Genomic DNA, 25208 nt, shown 5'->3' with positions numbered 1-25208 from the left:
TCCGAAGGTACAGAGGTCTCTGATACGGGCTTGATGGGCTTACAGTGACTCTTATGTATCCAGGAAGGTCGCTCTGCTATTTTCACCGCTGTTGGTGTTGTGAGCAGGACTTGATAGGGTCCGTCCCACCGGGGTGTGCTCCAATCCTTTCGCAACAGGACCTTGACCAGGATCCAATCTCCTGGCTGCAGATTATCCTGTTGAACAGAAACAGAATTTACTGGCAGACTACTGGGGTTATGTTTTTGTTGTGATGATAATAGCTTACGCATCCAATCGGCTAACGTATTTTCTCTGTCTGCTTTTCCTATATCACTCATTTCGGTTGCTAAGGGAAACGGTCTACCATACACTATTTCAAATGGTGTCAATCCTGCAGGAGTGGGAGTTATTCTCATCCATAATTTTACTAGAGACAAACATTCTGGCCACGGTCTTTTTGTCTCTTCCACTGTCTTTCTGAGTCTTGTTTTAATGGTGCCGTTGGTCCTTTCCACTAAGCCTGCGCTCTGGGGGTGATAAGCGCAATGATTTTTGATCGTAAACCCGAGTGCTTGTGAGCAAAGGGACATGGTTTGATTCACAAAATGAGTCCCATTGTCCGATCTTATAATATGAGGTATGCCATAGGTAGGGAAATAATGGCCTACCAAACATTTTGCAACGGTCATTGCATCACAGTGTTTTACAGGGTATATTTCTACCCACTTAGAAAAGGTGTCTATAATGACTAGACAGTACTTCTTCCCTTGTGACCAAGATAATTCAATGAAATCCATATGTACAATTTGAAATGGATATTCAGCTGCGGGAAACTGGCCACGTTTTGGCCTTATGTTGCCTTGTGCATTGTGTTTACAGCAAATTAAGCACGCTCGACAAAATTGTTTTGCATAATCAGAAAAATTTATAGTATAAAAGTATTGTTGGATAATATGTACCATCCCTCCTGTTGAGACATGGGTGTGTCCATGGCTCACTAAGGCAGCTGTCTTGTATAAATTTTTTGGTAGGATGGGCTTGTCATTCATATAATAAGTTTTCCCTTGTTGTATTGCTCCTCTCTTAATCCAGCTCTGTATTTCTGTTTTAGGTGCATGAGTCTGTGCATCACATAGTACATCACTATCTATCAACAAGACATCTGTAACATTTAAGGCAGGTTGTTTTTGTGCAGCACTTTTTGCCGTCATGTCCGCAAAACTGTTTCCTTTAGCTATTGCGGAAGCATCAGTTTGGTGTGCCTTACATTTGCATATCGCAAGGCAATATGGTAATTGCACAACATCTAACAACCTGAGTAATAGGTTCGTATGAGTTAAAGATGTTCCTTGCGATGTCTTGAATCCTCTATTTTTCCACACTCTTGCATGGTGATGAACAGCTCCAAACACATATTGACTATCAGTGTATATTGTAAGTGGCTTGTTTTTGAAGAGCTCGCATGCCCTAATTACAGCATAGAGTTCAGCCACTTGTGCTGAACAAGCAGGGGGAAGTGCATTGGCCTCCAACACTTCAGTAGATGTAACTACAGCATATCCGACCTTGTTCTTCCCCATGTCATTTTTTGATGCTGATCCATCTACAAAAACAACCGTTGAATCTGGTATTGGGGTCTGTAAAATATCTGCTCTTGGTTTGGTTTGTTCTTCCACAACTGCTTTGCACGAATGTGGCTCTCCATCTTCCGCTGTCGGAAGAAGGGTGCTAGGGTTGAGAGGACCACATCGCTGTATTGTGATGTTTGACTGTGAAAGCAGGAGTGAGACTAGGGTCAGATGTCTAACATGTGTGAGGAATGGCAGTGGCGTCTGCAGTAAAACTAAAGAAACTGAATGTGGCACCTTCAAAGTGAGTGGGTGACACAACACTAATTCTGCTGATAATTTCACTGCTTCTGCAGCAGCTGCACATGCCTGCAAACACTGCGGAAAACCAGCTGCCACTGCATCTAATCGTTTAGAATAGAACGCTAATGGCCTCTCTTTTGCGCCGAATGGCTGTGTTAATACTGCCTTCATATACCCTTGATTTGCATCAACACATAGGGTAAATGGTTGTTGATAATCTGGCAGAGCAAGTGTCACATTAGTTTGTAACATTATTTTTAGATTTGTGAATGCCAATTCTCCTTCTTTTGTCCACTGAATTTTATCTTTCAGTGCCATGTCCTTCCCATAAATCAGGGTTTGTAAAGGTTGAACGAGTGCAGCATAATCAGGTAACCATTCCCTGCAATAATTGCAAAGTCCTAAGAAGGACATCATTTGCTGTTTAGTCTTTGGCTTTGGTGCCTCTTGTATTGCCTGTTTTCTAGTTTCTAATAACGATCGACCTTTTTGGGAGAGTTTATGTCCAAGATATATAACTTCCTCTCTGCAATACTGTAATTTTTGTTTTGATGCCTTATGTCCTGTATCATACAAATGCTGTAACACTAACAGTGTGGCTTCTTTGCAATGCTGTTTTGTATCTGAAGCAATTAATATATCATCTACATACAATAGCACTTGACTATGGGACGGTATTTTACAGGAACTCATTGAATACCGTAGTGCCATTGTATATATACATGTGGACTTTCTGAAAACCCTTGAGGGAGTCTAGTGTATGTGTATTTATGTCCTTTATAAGTGAAACCAAATAAGTGTTGTGAATCAGGATGTAGTGGTACTGAGAAAAAGGCATTACTCAGATCCACTACTGAAAAATACTTCTTGTCAGGGGACAAGGAATTTAACAAAAGGTGTGGATTAGGCACATCTGGTGCAGCATGTTGTACTATTTCATTTACTGGTCTTAAATCCTGCACCATGCGCCATTTCCCTGTATGTCCCTTCTGGACGGGGAAGATAGGAGTATTGCAAGTGGCCTCAGGAGCCTCTCGCAATATTCCTGATGCCAACATATCCTGCACTACAGGGGCTATACCTTTCTCTGCTTCAGGTTTTAACGGGTATTGTCTAACTACCGGACGGTGTTCTGATTTCACAATTACTTTGTAAGGTGGAAACCCCTTTACCAGTCCTACATCAGTGGGGGAGGACGACCACAACCCTTCCGGGAGGCGATCTAGATCTGGACATGATCCCTCCTCCAGGGTTGGAAAAATTTGTCAGGTTGGGTCCTGCAAGTGTGTGGTGAGAGTGGTTTGAACTCTCCATCCCAAAGGAAACCGCCACACATTGTGTTTTTTGTCATAGCTCCAAAAGGAGCCAGGTACGGGTTGGTAGTCATTGTAACTGTGCATGGAATCTCGTAAGAACATCTCTACATCCTTCCACTGCATCTGAGGTGGTTTTGATAGAGATACGTGTGGTGTTCCCCCTCTGAACACAGCCTGTTGTTTATTAGATAAGATGACTGAAGCAGCAGAAAAGCCAGTAGTGGAGTTAACATATATATGTTGTAAGGTGATACAAGTGTCTTGAAGGGCATGAAACGTTTTGTCATAGGCATAATCTGGTCCTGGGGTGCCTTTGTACCACATAGTGACGTGTAAGGCATCGTCAGGCATGAACTGGGTTTGTTTAGGGGACTGCTTTTCTCTAGTTTTTCTCAATATTTCACGTGTCTGTGCTGTCCCCCCCAGATCTAGGGACCAATAATACTGTGGAGCTGACATGCCATGTATCACGAAAGTTTGCTTTTCTACTATAGCCTTCATGCCAGTGGGTGTTGCAATCACACTAATACCCATTTGTATCATAAGATCCCTTCCTAACAGATTGACTGGACATGAAGGGCTTATTAGCACTTGGGCGTGACATTCTAACTCTGTTTCCTCATCTTTTATGCTAACTGGATTTGTCAATTGATGACTTTTGGCTTGGCCTCCTGCAGTTCGGATATTTATGGAGGACGAGGAAAAGGTGACCCTTGGAGGGCTAGTGGTTAACACTGTTCTACAGGCTCCGGTATCACATAGGCACTCATATATTTTCCCATTTATAATAAGCCTTCGTTTTGGTAGTTCTTCAAGTTGTTTTAGTGCTAGCAGTTGGCAAACTGCTTGCAAATCTATCTCTTCTGTCTCATCCTGTTTTTGCAGCTTATCTGGCTCTTTTGATAGTTCACAGGCTAATTGTCATTGATTCTCTGTGGAATTTGGGTTGTTTATAAACTTGGTTCTACATTGCCTAGCTAAGTGCCCAAGTTTTCCGCATGTCCAGCAAGTGTTATCTTGCTGTAATAAATTTCGCTGATTGCTCCTAAAAGCACCTCTCCCCCTTCCTCGGCCTCGTGACCTTCCTCTGAACCCTCCCCTCCCCGGAGGATTCATATGTATTATTGCAACAGTATCATTAGCAGCAAACACTGCGTCTGATTTCTGTTTTTGTGCTGTATGGGCGTGTTGGGCATATTCTAGGGCTTGCTGCACTGAACCAGTATTCTGATGTACCCAATGTTTATCTATGTATCTCTTCAGTTCAGGTTTTAGCCCTGTGATGAACGCACGTTTTAACTGTTGCTGATAAACTCCTCCATTTTCCTCATTATGAGGAATTCCTGAATTCCCTCTAAACACCACTCTCATCCTATCCATAAAATCCTCTGGCTCTTCTCCATCTTTTTGCTTGCATTGTGCAATTCTGCCATAATCTGCTCGTCTCATAAACACTGTCTCTATCCTTCCATGTAATTGCTGCATACTCTGTTGCAGAGCTTGTGAATTATGTGCAAGTGGTTGATTGTCTGGTCCATGACCAGTAAAGTCTCCTGCTACTCTTCCCCATTTATGATTGAACAGCTGTCTTAAACATTGGAACATTTCTCTACCATTCAGGTGGAAACTGCTCTGTAGTTCCAATATTGCTGTCCAAAATTCTGGTACCCCTTCATCAACAGGAGGTATTCCCTTTAATGCTGCCGTTCTATCTTCAGCTGTCCATGGTCTATAGACTAACATTGTTTCAGGTCCTCCATCTGGCTCTCTATTAGGGTTTGCCACCTCCACTAGGGGGCATTGTAATTCTATTTCTTCCTCTTCACTATCAATATCAATGCCTTCATTTCGCGGATGCCATCGAACCTTAGCAGTAGCTAGATCGCGCACAGGGTATAACGTAGGATCTCTACTCCTAGTTATAATGGGGGAAGAAGGAAGAGCTGATGGCTTCTTTGGTATTGTGCCCATAGCTGATGGTTGTTTTATTTCCCTTCTATCTACGGGTTGCATGGGGGCAGGCAATAGTGGCGGTGCTGGTGGTCTATTTTCTCTATGTTTTATTTTGGCCACCGTCTCATCATCTAAAGTGACTAGAGCGGCTGCAGTTAATTTATCCTTTCTATCATCCTTTTTCTGCTTTCTACGTACATCTCTTAACTTACTTTGTTCCAACCAATTATCTGAATACTTATATTCTTTTTTCCTTTTCTCCAATTTTCCTTTCTTCAAGGTTTGTAACATTTCTAGTCTTAAATTTCCTTGTAATTTTAAGATATCTGGAGTGTGGAGTTTCCCTTCAAACCCATGTTTTTTTCTCCACCTCTGATTACTTATTTGTCCTGAACCTGGTTTATATCCTTCCATAAACTTCTCATCTCCCTCTAGTTCAATCCTCTTACTCTGATTCTTTCCCATTTTTTTTCTTTCCCATCTCCGCACTACACAGGTCCTGGGTGGAATTTCACTGGTACGAGATATATGGGAGGACACCAATACGGCCTTCTACTGCACGCTGTTCGTGCAGCGGTATCGGTTTTCAGGGATGAAACCCGTCCTTGATCCTTCAATCACCAGTACTTCTTTCCCACCAGGCAAAATAAGAAATGGACTGACCAAAGCAACTCTAAGCCTCTATAATAGTCTTAGTCCAGTCATTCACACAATACATGCATGTTCATATTTCGCTTAATTACGGCTAAGCCTAACCCCTTTTCTGCTTAATTACGGCTAAGCCTAACCCCTTTTCTGCTTAATTACGGCTAAGCCTAACCCACGTCAATTGACCCGGTTATTTAGCTGAATAACCTTTGTTGTCTCACCTGTCCTGTGTGCCTGTGTTCCGCCACCGAGGTCCGTCAGACATCACCAGACGTCGAGCGCAGTTCTAACCACCGGCCTGATGACGAATTCACGTCACAGGTCTTTCTTGCACCCGTCTCCGAGTGGCTGTCGACAGACTTCGGTGTCGCTCCTCTCGGTGCGCTGGCGATGTCGTCAGGTGTCCTCGGATCCGGCTCGAAGGACCAAATAATATGTTGGAGAAAGCGTCAGGCTTTCCACTCCAACCCTGCACACAGGACCAAACTACAATACAGTATATGTTGGAGAAAGCGACAGGCTTTCCACTCCAACTCTGTACACACCATTAATTACGAGACAACACACTTAGAGTTTTATTTGCACAAGGGTAACCACACTCTCTGCATGCTAGGCTACAAAGGAATGTGTTACAAAGGGTGGTTCCCCTTGGCACCTTTATTTATAGTCAATGGGGGGCAGGGGTCTTGGAGTGAGAACAAAGAAAAGACTGTGAGAGAAGAAGAAGTTCTGGTTTTACTCAGGTGGACAACTATTTAAACACGTGCTCAGGATACGTGTAAACTAATATAATCTAAAGTATGAAGGTAAAGAAAAACAAAATAATGTATATACATAGTTACACTCATTGCTGATTATACAGAAATGATAACAAATGATTACTAACAGTTTCTTCAACCTAACACTCAGCCAGCAGCCTACCACAATTATTCCATTCTTTCCGCATCCGCACACTTCCTTCTTTTTAACTCCTTTTCACTACCGCACAGGTTAATCGCCGCACGTCCCCCGCCGGCAAACATTACTCCTTTGCCTACTGCATGCAGGCTTCTCTTAACGACCCTCTGTTATCAACTCCGCTAACAGCCACAAAATCTCCGCCGGACGAAGCCCACTGGTAGCTGCTGAATCACATGCTTCCCCAAAACGTCACGCTGTCAGAACACTGGGAGCTACACACACCAACAAGTCCATACTGCAGGCTGCAGCCAGAACAATTTTCTACATTCAAACATCGACGGCCTCTTCTCTCTAAAAATTCACCAGACCGCTTCTACCACCAGCAAAGAAGTTTCCATCCCTAATTCCTCTGTGATTCCCACTAACCTAAACATTAAGCTGGCATTGAAGGGTGTGAATTACCCCGGCCAATCTGTTCTTTTAAATACAGCTTTTAGCAAGTTTTGAAAGGAGAAGAGCAGAACTTGCTATGCCAATAATATCGAGTCTTCTGTGGCGAAGTGGTTTTTGCATAGAAAACAAAGCGGTCAGTTGAAGAGGAATAATATCAGTACTTTGTTTAAAACTGTGTGTAAAAAGCTGTCTCTTTATCATTAACAATAAGTTGTAAAACGTGAATGGGGAGTGACAGTCTTCAAGTTTGTGAGAAGATCGCGCCCTGGTGGAATAAAGGCACGAACAGCTTACAGCACCTAGAATTACCAGGAAGTATTTAGAGTAAAACGGTTTCTAAAAGCTGCCTTTATGAAAGAGAGAAAAAAAATATATATATAAAATAGTAAAATGGAAGGGGAGTGCTAGATTTAAATTAATCGTGAAGTGGAGCGCCCCCTGTATAAAGTAAAAGTGAGAAAAGCTTACAGCACCTGGTATTCCCAGGTGGTCTCCCATCCAAGTACTAACCAGTCCCTACACTGCTTAGTTTCCAAGATCAGATGAGATCGGGCGTGTTCAGGGTGGTATGGCCGCAAGCAAGAGATGCTACCAAAAACATCCCTTTTGCATTACACGCCTCTATACATGCCAGTTGGTCCCATTGGATCCTACTAATGTTTTTTTTTTTTTTTTATCTGACTCACACTGCAGCCCCACCATCCAATCGGCAGCGCCGGACCCACACCAAACATTCACCAAACTACTCAGCCGGCAGCCTACCACAATTATTCCATTCTTTCCGCATCCGCACACTTCCTTCTTTTTAACTCCTTTTCACTACCGCACAGGTTAATCGCCGCACGTCCCCCGCCGGCAAACATTACTCCTTTGCCTACTGCATGCAGGCTTCTCTTAACGACCCTCTGTTATCAACTCCGCTAACAGCCACAAAATCTCCGCCGCACGAAGCCCACTGGTAGCTGCTGAATCACATGCTTCCCCAAAACGTCACGCTGTCAGAACACTGGGAGCTACACACACCAACAAGTCCATACTGCAGGCTGCAGCCAGAACAATTTTCTACATTCAAACATTGACGGCCTCTTCTCTCTAAAAATTCACCAGAACGCTTCTACCACCAGCAAAGAAGTTTCCATCCCTAATTCCTCTGTGATTCCCACTAACCTAAACATTAAGCTGGCATTGAAGGGTGTGAATTACCCCGGCCAACCTGCTCTTTTAAATACAGCTTTTAGCGAGTTTTTAAAGGAGGAGAAGAGCAGACCTTGCTATGCCAATAATATCGAGTCTTCTGTGGTCAAGTGGTTTTTGCATAGAAAACAAACCGGTGAGTTGAAGAGGAATTATATCAGTACTTTGTTTAAAACTGTGTGTAAAAAGCTGTCTCTTTATTATTAACAATAAGTTGTAAAACGTGAATGGGGAGTGACAGTCTTCAAGTTTGTGAGAAGATCGCGCCCTGGTGGAATAAAGGCACGAACAGCTTACAGCACCTAGAATTACCAGGAAGTATTTAGAGTAAAACGGTGTGTAAAAGCTGCCTTTATGAATGAGAGAAAAATATATAGATATATATAAAATAGTAAAATGTAAGGGGAGTGATAGATTTAAATTAATCGTGAAGTGGAGTGTCCCCTGTATAAAGTAAAAGTGAGAAAAGCTTACAGCACCTGGTATTCCCAGGAGGTCCCCCATCCAAGTACTAACCAGACCCTACCCTGCTTAGCTTCCGAGATCAGACGAGATCGGGCGTGTTCAGGGTGGTATGGCCGTATGCGAGAGATGCTACCAAAAACAGCCCTTTTGCATTATACGCCTCTATACATGCCAGTTGGTCCCATTGGATCCTACTAATGTTTTTTTTTTTTTTTTATCTGACTCACACTGCAGCCCCACCATCCAATCGGCAACGCCGGACCCACACCAAACATTCACCAAACTACTCAGCCGGCAGCCTACCACAATTATTCCATTCTTTCCGCATCCGCACACTTCCTTCTTTTTAACTCCTTTTCACTACCGCACAGGTTAATCGCCGCACGTCCCCCGCCGACAAACATTACTCCTTTACCTACTGCATGCAGGCTTCTCTTAACGACCCTCTGTTATCAACTCCGCTAACAGCCACAAAATCTCCGCCGCACGAAGGCCACTGGTAGCTGCTGAATCACATGCTTCCCCAAAACGTCGCGCTGTCAGAACACTGGGAGCTACACACACCAACAAGTCCATACTGCAGGCTGCAGCCAGAACAATTTTTTACATTCAAACATCGACGGCCTCTTCTCTCTAAAAATTCACCAGACCGCTTCTACCACCAGCAAAGAAGTTTCCATCCCTAATTCCTCTGTGATTCCCACTAACCTAAACATTAAGCTGGCATTGAAGGGTGTGAATTACCCCGGCCAATCTGTTCTTTTAAATACAGCTTTTAGCAAGTTTTGAAAGGAGAAGAGCAGAACTTGCTATGCCAATAATATCGAGTCTTCTGTGGCGAAGTGGTTTTTGCATAGAAAACAAAGCGGTCAGTTGAAGAGGAATAATATCAGTACTTTGTTTAAAACTGTGTGTAAAAAGCTGTCTCTTTATCATTAACAATAAGTTGTAAAACGTGAATGGGGAGTGACAGTCTTCAAGTTTGTGAGAAGATCGCGCCCTGGTGGAATAAAGGCACGAACAGCTTACAGCACCTAGAATTACCAGGAAGTATTTAGAGTAAAACGGTGTGTAAAAGCTGCCTTTATGAATGAGAGAAAAAAAAATATATATATATATATATATATTAAATAGTAAAATGGAAGGGGAGTGATAGATTTAAATTAAACGTGAAGTGGAGCGCCCCCTGTATAAAGTAAAAGTGAGAAAAGCTTACAGCACCTGGTATTCCCAGGGGGTCGCCCATCCAAGTACTAACCAGACGCTACCCTGCTTAGCTTCCAAGATCAGACGAGATCGGGCGTGTTCAGGGTGGTACGGCCATAAGCGAGAGACGTTACCAAAAACAGCCCTTTTGCATTACACGCCTCTATACATGCCAGTTGGTCCCATTGTATCCTACTAATGTTTTTTTTTTTTTTTTATCTGACTCAAACTGCAGCCCCACCATCCAATCGGCAGCGCCGGACCCACACCAAACATTCACCAAACTACTCAGCCGGCAGCCTACCACAATTATTCCATTCTTTCCGCATCCGCACACTTCCTTCTTTTTAACTCCTTTTCACTACCGCACAGGTTAATCGCCGCACGTCCCCCGCCGGCAAACATTACTCCTTTGCCTACTGCATGCAGGCTTCTCTTAACGACCCTCTGTTATCAACTCCGCTAACAGCCACAAAATCTCCGCCGCACGAAGCCCACTGGTAGCTGCTGAATCACATGCTTCCCCAAAACGTCACGCTGTCAGAACACTGGGAGCTACACACACCAACAAGTCCATACTGCAGGCTGCAGCCAGAACAATTTTCTACATTCAAACATTGACGGCCTCTTCTCTCTAAAAATTCACCAGAACGCTTCTACCACCAGCAAAGAAGTTTCCATCCCTAATTCCTCTGTGATTCCCACTAACCTAAACATTAAGCTGGCATTGAAGGGTGTGAATTACCCCGGCCAACCTGCTCTTTTAAATACAGCTTTTAGCGAGTTTTGAAAGGAGGAGAAGAGCAGACCTTGCTATGCCAATAATATCGAGTCTTCTGTGGTCAAGTGGTTTTTGCATAGAAAACAAACCGGTGAGTTGAAGAGGAATTATATCAGTACTTTGTTTAAAACTGTGTGTAAAAAGCTGTCTCTCTATTATTAACAATAAGTTGTAAAACGTGAATGGGGAGTGACAGTCTTCAAGTTTGTGAGAAGATCGCGCCCTGGTGGAATAAAGGCACGAACAGCTTACAGCACCTAGAATTACCAGGAAGTATTTAGAGTAAAACGGTGTGTAAAAGCTGCCTTTATGAATGAGAGAAAAATATATAGATATATATAAAATAGTAAAATGTAAGGGGAGTGATAGATTTAAATTAATCGTGAAGTGGAGTGTCCCCTGTATAAAGTAAAAGTGAGAAAAGCTTACAGCACCTGGTATTCCCAGGAGGTCCCCCATCCAAGTACTAACCAGACCCTACCCTGCTTAGCTTCCGAGATCAGACGAGATTGGGCGTGTTCAGGGTGGTATGGCCGTATGCGAGAGATGCTACCAAAAACAGCCCTTTTGCATTATACGCCTCTATACATGCCAGTTGGTCCCATTGGATCCTACTAATGTTTTTTTTTTTTTTTTATCTGACTCACACTGCAGCCCCACCATCCAATCGGCAACGCCGGACCCACACCAAACATTCACCAAACTACTCAGCCGGCAGCCTACCACAATTATTCCATTCTTTCCGCATCCGCACACTTCCTTCTTTTTAACTCCTTTTCACTACCGCACAGGTTAATCGCCGCACGTCCCCCGCCGACAAACATTACTCCTTTACCTACTGCATGCAGGCTTCTCTTAACGACCCTCTGTTATCAACTCCGCTAACAGCCACAAAATCTCCGCCGCACGAAGGCCACTGGTAGCTGCTGAATCACATGCTTCCCCAAAACGTCGCGCTGTCAGAACACTGGGAGCTACACACACCAACAAGTCCATACTGCAGGCTGCAGCCAGAACAATTTTTTACATTCAAACATCGACGGCCTCTTCTCTCTAAAAATTCACCAGACCGCTTCTACCACCAGCAAAGAAGTTTCCATCCCTAATTCCTCTGTGATTCCCACTAACCTAAACATTAAGCTGGCATTGAAGGGTGTGAATTACCCCGGCCAATCTGTTCTTTTAAATACAGCTTTTAGCAAGTTTTGAAAGGAGAAGAGCAGAACTTGCTATGCCAATAATATCGAGTCTTCTGTGGCGAAGTGGTTTTTGCATAGAAAACAAAGCGGTCAGTTGAAGAGGAATAATATCAGTACTTTGTTTAAAACTGTGTGTAAAAAGCTGTCTCTCTATTATTAACAATAAGTTGTAAAACGTGAATGGGGAGTGACAGTCTTCAAGTTTGTGAGAAGATCGCGCCCTGGTGGAATAAAGGCACGAACAGCTTACAGCACCTAGAATTACCAGGAAGTATTTAGAGTAAAACGGTGTGTAAAAGCTGCCTTTATGAATGAGAGAAAAATATATAGATATATATAAAATAGTAAAATGTAAGGGGAGTGATAGATTTAAATTAATCGTGAAGTGGAGTGTCCCCTGTATAAAGTAAAAGTGAGAAAAGCTTACAGCACCTGGTATTCCCAGGAGGTCCCCCATCCAAGTACTAACCAGACCCTACCCTGCTTAGCTTCCGAGATCAGACGAGATCGGGCGTGTTCAGGGTGGTATGGCCGTATGCGAGAGATGCTACCAAAAACAGCCCTTTTGCATTATACGCCTCTATACATGCCAGTTGGTCCCATTGGATCCTACTAATGTTTTTTTTTTTTTTTTATCTGACTCACACTGCAGCCCCACCATCCAATCGGCAACGCCGGACCCACACCAAACATTCACCAAACTACTCAGCCGGCAGCCTACCACAATTATTCCATTCTTTCCGCATCCGCACACTTCCTTCTTTTTAACTCCTTTTCACTACCGCACAGGTTAATCGCCGCACGTCCCCCGCCGACAAACATTACTCCTTTACCTACTGCATGCAGGCTTCTCTTAACGACCCTCTGTTATCAACTCCGCTAACAGCCACAAAATCTCCGCCGCACGAAGGCCACTGGTAGCTGCTGAATCACATGCTTCCCCAAAACGTCGCGCTGTCAGAACACTGGGAGCTACACACACCAACAAGTCCATACTGCAGGCTGCAGCCAGAACAATTTTTTACATTCAAACATCGACGGCCTCTTCTCTCTAAAAATTCACCAGACCGCTTCTACCACCAGCAAAGAAGTTTCCATCCCTAATTCCTCTGTGATTCCCACTAACCTAAACATTAAGCTGGCATTGAAGGGTGTGAATTACCCCGGCCAATCTGTTCTTTTAAATACAGCTTTTAGCAAGTTTTGAAAGGAGAAGAGCAGAACTTGCTATGCCAATAATATCGAGTCTTCTGTGGCGAAGTGGTTTTTGCATAGAAAACAAAGCGGTCAGTTGAAGAGGAATAATATCAGTACTTTGTTTAAAACTGTGTGTAAAAAGCTGTCTCTTTATCATTAACAATAAGTTGTAAAACGTGAATGGGGAGTGACAGTCTTCAAGTTTGTGAGAAGATCGCGCCCTGGTGGAATAAAGGCACGAACAGCTTACAGCACCTAGAATTACCAGGAAGTATTTAGAGTAAAACGGTGTGTAAAAGCTGCCTTTATGAATGAGAGAAAAATATATATATATATATATATATTAAATAGTAAAATGGAAGGGGAGTGATAGATTTAAATTAAACGTGAAGTGGAGCGCCCCCTGTATAAAGTAAAAGTGAGAAAAGCTTACAGCACCTGGTATTCCCAGGAGGTCTCCCATCCAAGTACTAACCAGACCCTACCCTGCTTGGCTTCCGAGATCAGACAAGATCGGGCGTGTTCAGGTTGGTATGGCCGTAAGCGAGAGATGCTACCAAAAACAGCCCTTTTGCATTACACGCCTCTATACATGCCAGTTGGTCCCATTGGATCCTACTAATTTTATTTATTTTTTTTATCTGACTCACACTGCAGCCCCACCATCCAATCGGCAGCGCCGGACCCACACCAAACATTCACCAAACTACTCAGCCGGCAGCCTACCACAATTATTCCATTCTTTCCGCATCCGCACACTTCCTTCCTTTTAACTCCTTTTCACTACCGCACAGGTTAATCGCCGCACGTCCCCCGCCGGCAAACATTACTCCTTTGCCTACTGCATGCAGGCTTCTCTTAACGAACCTCTGTTATCAACTCCGCTAACAGCCACAAAATCTCCGCCGCACGAAGCCCACTGGTAGCTGCTGAATCACATGCTTCCCCAAAACGTCGCGCTGTCAGAACACTGGGAGCTACACACACCAAGTCCATACTGCAGGCTGCAGCCAGAACAATTTTCTACATTCAACCATCGACGGCCTCTTCTCTCTAAAAATTCACCAGACCGCTTCTACCACCAGCAAAGAAGTTTCCATCCCTAATTCCTCTGTGATTCCCACTAACCTAAACATTAAGCTGGCATTGAAGGGTGTGAATTACCCCGGCCAATCTGTTCTTTTAAATACAGCTTTTAGCACGTTTTGAAAGGAGAAGAGCAGAACTTGCTATGCCAATAATATCGAGTCTTCTGTGGCGAAGTGGTTTTTGCATAGAAAACAAAGCGGTGAGTTGAAGAGGAATAATATCAGTACTTTGTTTAAAACTGTGTGTAAAAAGATGTCTCTTTATCATTAACAATAAGTTGTAAAACGTGAATGGGGAGTGACAGTCTTCAAGTTTGTGAGAAGATCGCGCCCTGGTGGAATAAAGGCACGAACAGCTTACAGCACCTAGAATTACCAGGAAGTATTTAGAGTAAAACGGTTTCTAAAAGCTGCCTTTATGAAAGAGAGAAAAAAAATATATATTTAAAATAGTAAAATGGAAGGGGAGTGCTAGATTTAAATTAATCGTGAAGTGGAGCGCCCCCTGTATAAAGTAAAAGTGAGAAAAGCTTACAGCACCTGGTATTCCCAGGTGGTCGCCCATCCAAGTACTAACCAGACCCTACCCTGCTTAGCTTCCAAGATCAGACTAGATCGGGCGTGTTCAGGGTGGTACGGCCATAAGCGAGAGACGCTACCAAAAACAGCCCTTTTGCATTACACGCCTCTATACATGCCAGTTGGTCCCATTGTATCCTACTAATGTTTTTTTTTTTTTTTTTATCTGACTCACACTGCAGCACCACCATCCAATCGGCAGCGCCGGACCCACACCAAACATTCACCAAACTACTCAGCCGGCAGCCTACCACAATTATTCCATTCTTTCCGCATCCGCACACTTCCTTCTCTTTAACTCCTTTTCACTACCGCACAGGTTAATCGCCGCACGTCCACCGCCAGCAAACATTACTCCTTTGCCTACTGCATGCAGGCTTCTCTTAACGACCCTCTGTTATCAACTCCGCTAACAGCCACAAAATCTCCGCCGCACGAAGCCCACTGGTAGCTGCTGAATCACATGCTTCCCCAAAACGTTGCGCTGTCAGAACACTGGGAGCTACACACACCAACAAGTCCATACTGCAGGCTGCAGCCAGAACAATTTTCTACATTCAAACATCGACGGCCTCTTCTCTCTAAAAATTCACCAGACCGCTTCTACCACCAGCAAAGAAGTTTCCATCCCTAATACCTCTGTGATTCCCACTAACCTAAACATTAATCTGGCATTGAAGGGTGTGAATTACCCCGGCCAACCTGCTCTTTTAAATACAGCTTTTAGCAAGTTTTGAAGGGAGGAGAAGAGCAGAACTTGCTATGCCAATAATATCGAGTCTTCTGTGGCGAAGTGGTTTTTGCATAGAAAACAAAGCGGTGAGTTGAAGAGGAATAATATCAGTACTTTGTTTAAAACTGTGTGTAAAAAGCTGTCTCTTTATCATTAACAATAAGTTGTAAAACGTGAATGGGGAGTGACAGTCTTCAAGTTTGTGAGAAGATCGCGCGCTGGTGGAATAAAGGCACGAACAGTTTACAGCACCTAGAATTACCAGGAAGTATTTAGAGTAAAACGGTTTCTAAAAGCTGCCTTTATGAAAGAGAGAAAAAATATATATATATAAAATAGTAAAATGGAAGGGGAGTGCTAGATTTAAATTAATCGTGAAGTGGAGCGCCCCCTGTATAAAGTAAAAGTGAGAAAAGCTTACAGCACCTGGTATTCCCAGGTGGTCTCCCATTCAAGTACTAACCAGACCCTACCCTGCTTAGCTTCCGAGATCACACGAGATCGGGCGCGTTCAGGGTGGTATGGGCGTAAGTGAAAGACGCTACCAAAAACAGCCCTTTTGCATTACACGCCTCTATACATGCCAGTTAGTCCCATTGGATCCTACTCCTGTTTTTTTTTTTTTTTTATCTGACTCACACTGCAGCACCACCATCCAATCGGCAGTGCCGGAACCACACCAAACATTCAACAAACTACTCAGCCGGCAGCCTACCACAATTATTCCATTCTTTCCGCATCCGCACACTTCCTTCTCTTTAAGTCCTTTTCACTACCGCACAGGTTAATCGCCGCATGTCCCCCGCCGGCAAACATTACTCCTTTGCCTACCTCATGCAGGCTTCTCTTAACGACCCTCTGTTATCAACTCCGCTAACAGCCACAAAATCTCTGCCGCTTGAAGCCCACTGGTAGCTGTTGAATCACATGCTTCCCCAAAACTTTACGCTGTCAGAACACTGGGAGCTACACACGCCAACAAGTCCATACTGCAGGCTGCAGCCAGAACAATTTTCTACATTGAAACATCGACGGCCTCTTCTCTCTAAAAATTCACCAGACCGCTTCTACCATCAGCAAAGAAGTTTCCATCCCTAATTCCTCTGTGATTCCCACTAACCTAAACATTAATCTGGCATTGAAGGGTGTGAATTACCCCGGCCAACCTGCTCTTTTAAATACAGCTTTTAGCAAGTTTTGAAAGGAGGAGAAGAGCAGACCTTGCTATGCCAACAATATCAAGTCTTCTGTGGCGAAGTGGTTTTTGCATAGAAAACAAAGCGGTGAGTTGAAGAGGAATTATATCAGTACTTTGTTTAAAACTGTGTGTAAAAAGCTGTCTCTTTATTATTAACAATAAGTTGTAAAACGTGAATGGGGAGTGACAGTCTTCAAGTTTGTGAGAAGATCGCACCCTGGTGGAATAAAGGCACGAACAGCTTACAGCACCTAGAATTACCAGGAAGTATTTAGAGTAAAACGGTGTGTAAAAGCTGCCTTTATGAATGAGAGTAAAATATATATATATATATAAAATAGTAAAATGGAAGGGGAGTGATAGATTTAAATTAATCGTGAAGTGGAGCGCCCCCTGTATAAAGTAAAAGTGAGAAAAGCTTACAGCACCTGGTATTCCCAGGAGGTCTCCCATCCAAGTACTAACTAGACCCTACCCTGCTTGGCTTCCGAGATCGGATGAGATCGGGCGTGTTCAGGGTGGTATGGCCATAAGCGAGAGACGTGACCAAAAACAGCCCTTTTGCATTACACGCGTCTATACATGCCAGTTAGTCCCATTGGATCCTACTCCTGGTTTTTTATTTTTTTTTTATCTGACTCACACTGCAGCACCACCATCCAATCGGCAGCGCCGGACCCACACCAAACATTCACCAAACTACTCAGCCGGCAGCCTACCACAATTATTCCATTCTTTCCGCATCCGCACACTTCCTTCTTTTTAACTCCTTTTCACTACCGCACAGGTTAATCGCCGCACGTGCCCCGCCGGCAAACATTACTCCTTTGCCTACTGCATGCAGGCTTCTCTTAACGACCCTCTGTTATCAACTCCGCTAACAGCCACAAAATCTCCGCCGCACGAAGCCCACTGGTAGCTGTTGAATCACATGCTTCCCCAAAACGTCGCGCTGTCAGAACACTGGGAGCTACACACACCAACAAGTCCATACTGCAGGCTGCAGCCAGAACAATTTTCTACATTCAAACATCGACGGCCTCTTCTCTCTAAAAATTCACCAGACCGCTTCTACCACCAGCAAAGAAGTTTCCATCCCTAATTCCTCTGTGATTCCCACTAACCTAAACATTAAGCTGGCATTGAAGGGTGTGAATTACCCCGGCCAATCTGTTCTTTTAAATACAGCTTTTAGCAAGTTTTGAAAGGAGAAGAGCAGAACTTGCTATGCCAATAATATCGAGTCTTCTGTGGCGAAGTGGTTTTTGAATAGAAAACAAAGCGGTCAGTTGAAGAGGAATAATATCAGTACTTTGTTTAAAACTGTGTGTAAAAAGCTGTCTCTTTATCATTAACAATAAGTTGTAAAACGTGAATGGGGAGTGACAGTCTTCAAGTTTGTGAGAAGATCGCGCCCTGGTGGAATAAAGGCACGAACAGCTTACAGCACCTAGAATTACCAGGAAGTATTTAGAGTAAAACGGTTTCTAAAAGCTGCCTTTATGAAAGAGAGAAAAAATATATATATATAAAATAGTAAAATGGAAGGGGAGTGCTAGATTTAAATTAATCGTGAAGTGGAGCGCCCCCTGTATAAAGTAAAAGTGAGAAAAGCTTACAGCACCTGGTATTCCCAGGTGGTCTCCCATCCAAGTACTAATCAGACCCTACCCTGCTTAGCTTCCGAGATCAGATGAGATCGGGCGTGTTCAGGGTGGTATGGCCGCAAGCGAGAGACGCTACCAAAAACAGCCCTTTTGCATTACACGCCTCTCTCTATACATGCCAGTTGGTCCCATTGCATCCTACTAATGTTTTTTTTTTTTTTTTTTATCTGACTCACACTGCAGCCCCACCATCCAATCGGCAGCGCCGGACCCACACCAAACATTCACCAAACTACTCAGTGTTGGAGAAAGCGTCAGGCTTTCCACTCCAACCCTGCACACAGGACCAAACTACAATACAGTATATGTTGGAGAAAGCGACAGGCTTTCCACTCCAACTCTGTACACACCATTAATCACGAGACAACACACTTAGAGTTTTACTTGCACAAGGGTAACCACACTCTCTGCATGCTAGGCTACAAAGGAATGTGTTACAAAGGGTGGTTCCCCTTGGCACCTTTATTTATAGTCAATGGGAGGCAGGGGTCTTGGAGTGAGAACAAAGAAAAGACTGTGAGAGAAGAAGAAGTTCTGGTTTTACTCAGGTGGACAACTATTTAAACACGTGCTCAGGATACGTGTAAACTAATATAATCTAAAGTATGAAGGTAAAGAAAAACAAAATAATGTATATACATATTTACACTCATTGCTGATTATACAGAAATGATAACAAATGATTAATAACAGTTTCTTCAACCTAACAGTCCCTCCTGTTTATCATGACAGTATGATCAGAAGCATCAGTATTGTACAAATTGCAAAAACACTTTCAGCACAACCGTCATTCAGATCACATCATCATCATTATTAAGAGGGCTAGACAAGGTTAGTAAATCCATTCGTTCTTCTGCAGTGTATAGCAGAAAAACAGAACTAAAAGTATGTTGTATCATGGAACGGAGGCAGGGTATAATACAAATGAAACAACAACATACAAATAATAATGTAACAAGAATGGGGAGTGAGAACTTTAGCAGTAACTGCCACCAGGACCCAGTAAGAAACCAATTCAACCATGAGGGGCCAGCATGAGGGTCTAAGGTCATGATCTTTTGAAGTTCTCGCAGACGGTCCAAGGCTGTAGTCATGTTGGGTGAGTGCACATTATCGGGAATATATGTACAGCAGGTATTATTTAAGAGCACGCACACACCACCTTGTGCAGCAGTAAGTATGTCTAAAACCATTCTATTCTGAATGACCATCTGTTTAATAGCATCTATCTCTCCATTCTGTTGCTCATTTATTATGATGGAGTTATTTATGAACAGCCCCAAACGATAATCAATAGTTTCTAATCGTAACGTATTCTTTGCTGTTCCTACCCAGGGAAAAAGAGACATTAATACTTTCTGGTCTGTAGACCAATGTTTGAACTCCTGGGGAACATCTGAACCCCAGACACTGTCATGAGGACGGAGAGAAGCTGTAGTTATGATGGACCGGCGCCTGCGGTTCGCTGGTGTAGACGACAGTGACACCAGGAAAGTATGGTCTGACACAAAGATTGGAGCGCACACACCATACCAGTTATAGGGCAAAACGAAATATGCGCGGGGTCCACATAACCAAGCTACTCCTTGCACCCAGTAGGTGCCATTACTAAATCCACTTATGTTTACCGGGGCACCTTCTCCGTGTACTAGTATTTGGGCACAGTTGGTGGTGTTCCCCATATGGTGGGTGCTGTTCATTTGGTCATAACACATTGAGTGATTAAATGTTTTAGGGTCCATGTTCAGGTGGACAGATAAAGGTAAGGATATATTTGACACTTTTATAGCAAAATCGATCCAAAACTGCTGTGCACATACGCCATTATCCAAACCAGCAGTATATGGATCTGTGTCATTTATTTTTATATTATCATGCTGATAGCCTACACCTGCAAAAGAGGCAGCACACTTTGCTTGTGACTTATTCATAGGTTTCCCATATATAGTTAATCCATCGGCATGAGATGGCATGTGGGTACAGACATAACAATTAGTTAAATTGTCTTTCTTTGCTGAATCATAAACATAACAGTACCAGTAATTTTGTAGGAAAGGATGGGTCTCATTTGTGGAGATAGGTCTCAGGTGGGAACCATCATGTGTCCATCTAGGTGGGCGAAACACCTGCTCTGGTGAGTGCAGAAGCAGACCAACAATTCCCATAAAGAGAATTACACCGAGAGTTACCTTACCACATCCCCACCCAATCAGAGCCATTCTAAATGGAGTGCAGATCAGCTGTTTTCTTCACCGGGTTGAGACGTCAGTATCCTATTGATTGCTGCGCCTTTGTAGCGGACTTCCACTGCTACTCCGAAGGTACAGAGGTCTCTGATACGGGCTTGATGGGCTTACAGTGACTCTTATGTATCCAGGAAGGTCGCTCTGCTATTTTCACCGCTGTTGGTGTTGTGAGCAGGACTTGATAGGGTCCGTCCCACCGGGGTGTGCTCCAATCCTTTCGCAACAGGACCTTGACCAGGATCCAATCTCCTGGCTGCAGATTATCCTGTTGAACAGAAACAGAATTTACTGGCAGACTACTGGGGTTATGTTTTTGTTGTGATGATAATAGCTTACGCATCCAATCGGCTAACGTATTTTCTCTGTCTGCTTTTCCTATATCACTCATTTCGGTTGCTAAGGGAAACGGTCTACCATACACTATTTCAAATGGTGTCAATCCTGCAGGAGTGGGAGTTATTCTCATCCATAATTTTACTAGAGACAAACATTCTGGCCACGGTCTTTTTGTCTCTTCCACTGTCTTTCTGAGTCTTGTTTTAATGGTGCCGTTGGTCCTTTCCACTAAGCCTGCGCTCTGGGGGTGATAAGCGCAATGATTTTTGATCGTAAACCCGAGTGCTTGTGAGCAAAGGGACATGGTTTGATTCACAAAATGAGTCCCATTGTCCGATCTTATAATATGAGGTATGCCATAGGTAGGGAAATAATGGCCTACCAAACATTTTGCAACGGTCATTGCATCACAGTGTTTTACAGGGTATATTTCTACCCACTTAGAAAAGGTGTCTATAATGACTAGACAGTACTTCTTCCCTTGTGACCAAGATAATTCAATGAAATCCATATGTACAATTTGAAATGGATATTCAGCTGCGGGAAACTGGCCACGTTTTGGCCTTATGTTGCCTTGTGCATTGTGTTTACAGCAAATTAAGCACGCTCGACAAAATTGTTTTGCATAATCAGAAAAATTTATAGTATAAAAGTATTGTTGGATAATATGTACCATCCCTCCTGTTGAGACATGGGTGTGTCCATGGCTCACTAAGGCAGCTGTCTTGTATAAATTTTTTGGTAGGATGGGCTTGTCATTCATATAATAAGTTTTCCCTTGTTGTATTGCTCCTCTCTTAATCCAGCTCTGTATTTCTGTTTTAGGTGCATGAGTCTGTGCATCACATAGTACATCACTATCTATCAACAAGACATCTGTAACATTTAAGGCAGGTTGTTTTTGTGCAGCACTTTTTGCCGTCATGTCCGCAAAACTGTTTCCTTTAGCTATTGCGGAAGCATCAGTTTGGTGTGCCTTACATTTGCATATCGCAAGGCAATATGGTAATTGCACAACATCTAACAACCTGAGTAATAGGTTCGTATGAGTTAAAGATGTTCCTTGCGATGTCTTGAATCCTCTATTTTTCCACACTCTTGCATGGTGATGAACAGCTCCAAACACATATTGACTATCAGTGTATATTGTAAGTGGCTTGTTTTTGAAGAGCTCGCATGCCCTAATTACAGCATAGAGTTCAGCCACTTGTGCTGAACAAGCAGGGGGAAGTGCATTGGCCTCCAACACTTCAGTAGATGTAACTACAGCATATCCGACCTTGTTCTTCCCCATGTCATTTTTTGATGCTGATCCATCTACAAAAACAACCGTTGAATCTGGTATTGGGGTCTGTAAAATATCTGCTCTTGGTTTGGTTTGTTCTTCCACAACTGCTTTGCACGAATGTGGCTCTCCATCTTCCGCTGTCGGAAGAAGGGTGCTAGGGTTGAGAGGACCACATCGCTGTATTGTGATGTTTGACTGTGAAAGCAGGAGTGAGACTAGGGTCAGATGTCTAACATGTGTGAGGAATGGCAGTGGCGTCTGCAGTAAAACTAAAGAAACTGAATGTGGCACCTTCAAAGTGAGTGGGTGACACAACACTAATTCTGCTGATAATTTCACTGCTTCTGCAGCAGCTGCACATGCCTGCAAACACTGCGGAAAACCAGCTGCCACTGCATCTAATCGTTTAGAATAGAACGCTAATGGCCTCTCTTTTGCGCCGAATGGCTGTGTTAATACTGCCTTCATATACCCTTGATTTGCATCAACACATAGGGTAAATGGTTGTTGATAATCTGGCTGAGCAAGTGTCACATTAGTTTGTAACATCATTTTTAGATTTGTGAATGCCAATTCTCCTTCTTTTGTCCACTGAATTTTATCTTTCAGTGCCATGTCCTTCCCATAAATCAGGGTTTGTAAAGGTTGAACGAGTGCAGCATAATCAGGTAACCATTCCCTGCAATAATTGCAAAGTCCTAAGAAGGACATCATTTGCTGTTTAGTCTTTGGCTTTGGTGCCTCTTGTATTGCCTGTTTTCTAGTTTCTAATAACGATCGACCTTTTTGGGAGAGTTTATGTCCAAGATATATAACTTCCTCTCTGCAATACTGTAATTTTTGTTTTGATGCCTTATGTCCTGTATCATACAAATGCTGTAACACTAACAGTGTGGCTTCTTTGCAATGCTGTTTTGTATCTGAAGCAATTAATATATCATCTACATACAATAGCACTTGACTATGGGACGGTATTTTACAGGAACTCATTGAATACCGCAGTGCCATTGTATATATACATGTGGACTTTCTGAAAACCCTTGAGGGAGTCTAGTGTATGTGTATTTATGTCCTTTATAAGTGAAACCAAATAAGTGTTGTGAATCAGGATGTAGTGGTACTGAGAAAAAGGCATTACTCAGATCCACTACTGAAAAATACTTCTTGTCAGGGGACAAGGAATTTAACAAAAGGTGTGGATTAGGCACATCTGGTGCAGCATGTTGTACTATTTCATTTACTGGTCTTAAATCCTGCACCATGCGCCATTTCCCTGTATGTCCCTTCTGGACGGGGAAGATAGGAGTATTGCAAGTGGCCTCAGGAGCCTCTCGCAATATTCCTGATGCCAACATATCCTGCACTACAGGGGCTATACCTTTCTCTGCTTCAGGTTTTAACGGGTATTGTCTAACTACCGGACGGTGTTCTGATTTCACAATTACTTTGTAAGGTGGAAACCCCTTTACCAGTCCTACATCAGTGGGGGAGGACGACCACAACCCTTCCGGGAGGCGATCTAGATCTGGACATGATCCCTCCTCCAGGGTTGGAAAAATTTGTCAGGTTGGGTCCTGCAAGTGTGTGGTGAGAGTGGTTTGAACTCTCCATCCCAAAGGAAACCGCCACACATTGTGTTTTTTGTCATAGCTCCAAAAGGAGCCAGGTACGGGTTGGTAGTCATTGTAACTGTGCATGGAATCTCGTAAGAACATCTCTACATCCTTCCACTGCATCTGAGGTGGTTTTGATAGAGATACGTGTGGTGTTCCCCCTCTGAACACAGCCTGTTGTTTATTAGATAAGATGACTGAAGCAGCAGAAAAGCCAGTAGTGGAGTTAACATATATATGTTGTAAGGTGATACAAGTGTCTTGAAGGGCATGAAACGTTTTGTCATAGGCATAATCTGGTCCTGGGGTGCCTTTGTACCACATAGTGACGTGTAAGGCATCGTCAGGCATGAACTGGGTTTGTTTAGGGGACTGCTTTTCTCTAGTTTTTCTCAATATTTCACGTGTCTGTGCTGTCCCCCCCAGATCTAGGGACCAATAATACTGTGGAGCTGACATGCCATGTATCACGAAAGTTTGCTTTTCTACTATAGCCTTCATGCCAGTGGGTGTTGCAATCACACTAATACCCATTTGTATCATAAGATCCCTTCCTAACAGATTGACTGGACATGAAGGGCTTATTAGCACTTGGGCGTGACATTCTAACTCTGTTTCCTCATCTTTTATGCTAACTGGATTTGTCAATTGATGACTTTTGGCTTGGCCTCCTGCAGTTCGGATATTTATGGAGGACGAGGAAAAGGTGACCCTTGGAGGGCTAGTGGTTAACACTGTTCTACAGGCTCCGGTATCACATAGGCACTCATATATTTTCCCATTTATAATAAGCCTTCGTTTTGGTAGTTCTTCAAGTTGTTTTAGTGCTAGCAGTTGGCAAACTGCTTGCAAATCTATCTCTTCTGTCTCATCCTGTTTTTGCAGCTTATCTGGCTCTTTTGATAGTTCACAGGCTAATTGTCATTGATTCTCTGTGGAATTTGGGTTGTTTATAAACTTGGTTCTACATTGCCTAGCTAAGTGCCCAAGTTTTCCGCATGTCCAGCAAGTGTTATCTTGCTGTAATAAATTTCGCTGATTGCTCCTAAAAGCACCTCTCCCCCTTCCTCGGCCTCGTGACCTTCCTCTGAACCCTCCCCTCCCCGGAGGATTCATATGTATTATTGCAACAGTATCATTAGCAGCAAACACTGCGTCTGATTTCTGTTTTTGTGCTGTATGGGCGTGTTGGGCATATTCTAGGGCTTGCTGCACTGAACCAGTATTCTGATGTACCCAATGTTTATCTATGTATCTCTTCAGTTCAGGTTTTAGCCCTGTGATGAACGCACGTT

At 43.3% G+C, this 25208-nt stretch overlaps 10 non-coding genes across 10 annotated transcripts; all 10 read right to left on the bottom strand.

The window, feature by feature from the left end:
* Nucleotides 1-7584: 7584 nt before the first annotated feature.
* LOC125731059 (5S ribosomal RNA) lies at nt 7585-7703 on the bottom strand. Its single transcript, XR_007391348.1, has one exon. It is a non-coding gene; the product is annotated as a 5S ribosomal RNA (ribosomal RNA).
* A 1081-nt stretch (nt 7704-8784) lies between these two features.
* Nucleotides 8785-8903, bottom strand: LOC125733509 (5S ribosomal RNA). The gene has a single exon (XR_007392853.1). It is a non-coding gene; the product is annotated as a 5S ribosomal RNA (ribosomal RNA).
* Nucleotides 8904-9991: 1088 nt separating this feature from the next.
* Nucleotides 9992-10110, bottom strand: LOC125730940 (5S ribosomal RNA). The gene has a single exon (XR_007391233.1). It is a non-coding gene; the product is annotated as a 5S ribosomal RNA (ribosomal RNA).
* A 1081-nt stretch (nt 10111-11191) lies between these two features.
* Nucleotides 11192-11310, bottom strand: LOC125735749 (5S ribosomal RNA). The gene has a single exon (XR_007395039.1). It is a non-coding gene; the product is annotated as a 5S ribosomal RNA (ribosomal RNA).
* Nucleotides 11311-12388: 1078 nt separating this feature from the next.
* On the bottom strand, nt 12389-12507 carry LOC125733508 (5S ribosomal RNA). Its single transcript, XR_007392852.1, has one exon. It is a non-coding gene; the product is annotated as a 5S ribosomal RNA (ribosomal RNA).
* Nucleotides 12508-13591: 1084 nt separating this feature from the next.
* On the bottom strand, nt 13592-13710 carry LOC125736374 (5S ribosomal RNA). Its single transcript, XR_007395654.1, has one exon. It is a non-coding gene; the product is annotated as a 5S ribosomal RNA (ribosomal RNA).
* A 1071-nt stretch (nt 13711-14781) lies between these two features.
* LOC125737311 (5S ribosomal RNA) lies at nt 14782-14900 on the bottom strand. Its single transcript, XR_007396576.1, has one exon. It is a non-coding gene; the product is annotated as a 5S ribosomal RNA (ribosomal RNA).
* Nucleotides 14901-15979: 1079 nt separating this feature from the next.
* On the bottom strand, nt 15980-16098 carry LOC125736816 (5S ribosomal RNA). The gene has a single exon (XR_007396084.1). It is a non-coding gene; the product is annotated as a 5S ribosomal RNA (ribosomal RNA).
* Nucleotides 16099-17179: 1081 nt separating this feature from the next.
* LOC125734343 (5S ribosomal RNA) lies at nt 17180-17298 on the bottom strand. The gene has a single exon (XR_007393659.1). It is a non-coding gene; the product is annotated as a 5S ribosomal RNA (ribosomal RNA).
* Nucleotides 17299-18375: 1077 nt separating this feature from the next.
* On the bottom strand, nt 18376-18494 carry LOC125732351 (5S ribosomal RNA). The gene has a single exon (XR_007391732.1). It is a non-coding gene; the product is annotated as a 5S ribosomal RNA (ribosomal RNA).
* Between the last annotated feature and the right edge of the window lie 6714 nt (nt 18495-25208).

Source organism: Brienomyrus brachyistius, chromosome 2, assembly GCF_023856365.1.
Source record: "Brienomyrus brachyistius isolate T26 chromosome 2, BBRACH_0.4, whole genome shotgun sequence".
NCBI lineage: Eukaryota > Metazoa > Chordata > Actinopteri > Osteoglossiformes > Mormyridae > Brienomyrus > Brienomyrus brachyistius.
The sequence above is the reverse complement of the archived record's forward strand: the minus strand, read 5'-3'. Positions and strand labels throughout refer to the sequence as shown.